The 4449-nt window shown below is 41.6% G+C and overlaps 1 pseudogene; it reads left to right on the top strand.

The window, feature by feature from the left end:
- The first annotated feature begins 882 nt into the window (after window positions 1-882).
- The window catches only part of LOC112073966 (cGMP-dependent 3',5'-cyclic phosphodiesterase-like), a 50590-nt pseudogene continuing 47023 nt past the window's right edge, over window positions 883-4449 (top strand).

Raw genomic sequence — 4449 nt, forward strand, 5'->3', positions numbered from 1 at the left:
AATGTTATTTAAAGTATGATGATGATGTAATGTGCATTTATTATTCGTCATGCATTGATTGAGATAATGTGTATTTATTATTCGATCATGCATTGATGAGTAATGTGTATTTATTATTCATCATGCATTGATGAGTAAATGTGATTTTATAATTCGATCATGCATATGAAGGAATGTTGCATTTATTAATTTCGTCATGCATTGATGAGATAATGTGTATTTATTATTCTCATGCATTTGATGAGGTAATGTCATTTATTATTCGTCAGCATTGTACGAGTAATGTGTATTTATTATTCGTCATGCATGATGAGGTAATGAGCATTTATTATTCGTCATGCATTTGATGAGATAAGGTGTATTATATATCGTTTTCATTGGCAAATTGGGTGAGGTAATGGTGTATTTATTATTCGTCATGTACTGGTAAGTTGTTGCTCCTCAGTTGCAGCAGCAGACCCAGTCTCATGTCTGCTGTCTTGCTACTGGTGTCTGAGGACAACCACCAGCTTCTTCTTGTCAGTACGTCCTCGTAAAAGATGGGATTCCTCCTGCTAAAATAAAAATTCAATGAAATAAATACAAGTTCAAAATAATGTGTTTTTTAATGCCACGACAGTCTGATAACAGGGATATTTCCTCCATCAGAACGGTCCCTACGGCAATCTAACGTGCTGACCTCTATCCTCCTCAGGTGGTTGGAGACAAAGTTCTAGAGGAGGAGATCAGCGTGCTCCTTGAGTTGATGACCCCAACAGCTCCCGACCCATGTTACTGTCCCTAACATTTCATTCAAATTAGACGTTTGACATGGGGAAATTGAAATGAGGCAAGAGGACTAAGTGATCGTGGTATACCTCTTCTTCCAGCTGATGTTTTGGGCGCTTCGGGAAAATAGTGGAAAGAAGAAATCCATCACACTTCAGGACGTCACTGCGGTGGAGTGACCTTGATCCTAGACCGGAAAAGCATCTTGCCATTGTAGATCGATTATTAGGCAGTCCAGCCCAGATCCTAATCTTCTTCTCTGCTCTCTCTCTCTCTCTCTCCGTCTCTCTCTCTCCGTCTCTCTCTCTCCGTCTCTCTCTCCGTCTTCTTACGTCTCTCTCGCTCCTCTCTCCCCTCTCTCTCTCTCTCTCCGTCTCCTCTCTCTCCGTCTCTCGTCTCTCCATCTCTCTCTCTGACGTTCTCCCTCTTCTCTTCTCTCGTGGTGTGTGGCATTGCTGGGAGTGTTTTGTAGTTGACGGAGTCATTGCGATTCTTGTCCATGGTGTTTCTTTGAATTTGATTTCTAGGGCGGTAAACGCCACTGCTAGAAATGTTGCCAAAATGATTGTTTCATAGATTTCAAAGAAGAGGAATGAGACAATGTGAATGTAGGGTTGTTCCATCCAAGAGTGGACATCGAAATATCACGTTCTGACTTATGTTCCTTGTGTAGTCTTTATTTTAGTTTTAGTTTGGTCAAGGCGTGAGTTGGGGTGGGAATTCTATGTTGTTTTTTCTATGTTTTGTTCTATTGTCCGTTTCTATGTGTTTGGCCTAGTATGATTCTCAATCAGAGGCAGGTGTCAGTCGTTGTCTCTGATTGGGAGCCCTATTTAGGTAGCCTGTTTTTCATTGTGTTTTGTGGGTGATTATTTTCTGTGTAGTGGATGTCACCTTACAGAACTGTTGCGTTTCGGTCTCCTTTGTTATTTTGTTTAGTGTTCTATGTTTAATAAATATAATGATGAACACTTACCACGCTGCGCTTTGGTCCTCACCTCATTCCAACGACGAGCGTTACAGAAATATTTACTTATTGAGGTATCAGGGAAAGCTGTGTGCTGAAAGAGTACAACTCTTCCCGGCCCTTCCAGTCGAAGCATGCAGATTAATATAGGAATTTGTCTTCTGAGCAGAAGGCAAGTTCATCGATGGAGTTGCTTTCTCAGTTGCGAAAGCAGCAAGGACTTTTCACAAAACTGCATTCAGCAAACGACGAAATTGCGAGAGCTAGCTATATACTGTCCCACAAAATGGCTAATTATAGCAAGCCATTCGCTGAGGGTGATTTCATTAAAGAATGTTTCATTGACTCTGTAGCAATACTTTTCCCCGACAAGAAAGAGTTGTTCGAAAATGGTTCCCTGTCAAGACGAACACGGACACGGCGTGTCGAGGACATCGCAAGGATTTCACTATTTCTYCTTGGCCCTGGATGAGAGCAGTGATGCACGTGACATGGCACAGTTGTTGATATTCTTACGAGGTCATAACCCCGGACTTTGAAATTACAGAGGAGCTTGCTTCAGYGCAGTCAAYRAAGAGCACAACCACAGGGAAATATTTATTGGAGAAGGTTAATAAGTGTGTGGCAAAGCTGGGACTGAGTTTTGAAAAGTTATCCAGTGTGACCGCTGATGGGTCCCCAAACTTGACAGGAAAAAACATTGGCCTTTTGAAATGCATACAAGATCAAGTAGCTGAGCTGAACCCAGATCAGAAAATGATTTTCCTGCATTGCATTATTCATCAGGAGGTGTTCTGCAAATGTGTTCTGAAAATGAGCCATGTTGTGGATACAGTCACTAAAGTGGTAAACTTCATAAGAGCAAAATCTTTAAACCACAGACAGTTTGTCTCACTGCTGGAAGAGACAGAGTCGGGTCGTGCAGATCTCTCCTACCACACAAACGAGTTTGGGGAAAGTGCTTAAAAGGGTGTGAGACCTGAAGTCGGAGATTGCTGAGTTTTTGCAAATGAAAGAAAATATGTGGATTCCCCTCAACTACAAGATAAAGAATGGTCAACGCCTTCAAGGGAAAATGACTCCTCCTGACCCGACACGTAGAAGCCAACAATCTCACCCACCTTCCAACACTACTAGTCTGTTCCCTATCAGATGACCAGCGGGAGAAGTATACACTTTACATTTTGAGAACGCTTGCCTATTGCTGGCGTTCTCTGGTTACTTTGGTGCTTTCTGGCCTTTCTTTCTGGTGATCCACTTCTCGCGACTATTTGAGACTATCTCAGACTCAGGCCACGGCTTAACTTCTTATTGGCAGCTCGGCTGTGGGACTCACCATGGTATGCTGGACGGCGGCGCGCGCGGCCCGCCGGCGGTATTCGCCTGCCTGATCTGCGAGTCAACCCCCGTGCTTCACCGGTTTCTATGATAGAGCGTATCTTCCTGCACCCCCACCTGCTGCTGGCCCACACCATTCCTGCCTCCGGAAGGAAACATATCGTGAATACTTTTTTCTCTGCCTCCAGACCAGCACCGAACACAAACTTTCAAAACAATTACAGAATTTATAAATTTAGTTTAAAAGCTTTTCATGTTAAATAATCACAATAGTTGTCCAATACATCCAATAAAGAGCCCTGCTACACGCTTCTTGATTACACCTTCTCTCGCCCGCTACGTAATTCCCCGTAATCAGCTTTTTCCTCTTAACGAACTCCAACCCGCTAGAATTTGCAGCGGCGCCAATGCAAAAACTATTACCAAAACAATATTATAATCCATGCAATCACAAGTGTGAAGAACCTATTAACCCAAAACACAGCTTTAGCTTAGCTTGTTAATCCAACCTATTGCCTGTGTCAGCATTTTGAACATATTACTTTTACAGCAAAAGAAATTCCAAAGCTTTCGCCGCAGTTGACACCACACGGTATCTCCCTCTCGAGCTATCTCGACTGATCGCGGTATGTGAGTGTTAGCAATCAATGCGTACCAAACAGCTAGCCCCAAATTATAGCAGGTCAACGAAAGTCAGAAAAGAAAAAAGCAAATAAAACTTTAATCGCTTTACCTTATGATATAATCTTCGGATGTTTAGCACTTGCACGAGACTCCCAGTTCCACAAAATTAATGAGTCTATTTTGGTTCCGATAAATATTACTTTATAACAAAAAAACGCCAGTTTGCTTTCTTATGTTGAGAAAAACACACCTCGTTCGGGTCCTTGAAAGGAAAACAAAATCGCCCAATCGTATCAGGAATTAAAAAATATACTAACTTTTTAATAACATGCAATCACTAAGTGAAATAACCAAAACACAGTTTTCGTTGTTTATCCCACTATCTTGTCAGCTTTTGAAAAATATACTTTTACAGCGAAAGAAAATCCAAGCTTTTGTGAGTGAAGCAATCAATGCCTAAACTTATGTGCCTTAATTGCATGCCTGTGTGGTGTAGTGGGGTCACCGAAAGTCAGAAAACGCAATAAAATGAATTCGCTTACCTAGATAATCTTCGGAATTGTTGCACTCACGAGACCCCAGTTAACAACAAGAACGTTCTTGTGTTCGAATAAATAGACTCTTTATACAAAAAAATTTGAGGGTTGCGTTGTATGTTTCAGAAAAACCATAAGCCTTGTTCCGTTCGACCAAAATTCCAAAAAGATCCGAAATGGTCGTAGAAAACATGTCAAATGTTTTTTCTTAATCAT

Source organism: Salvelinus sp. IW2-2015, unplaced genomic scaffold (assembly GCF_002910315.2).
Source record: "Salvelinus sp. IW2-2015 unplaced genomic scaffold, ASM291031v2 Un_scaffold2439, whole genome shotgun sequence".
NCBI lineage: Eukaryota > Metazoa > Chordata > Actinopteri > Salmoniformes > Salmonidae > Salvelinus > Salvelinus sp. IW2-2015.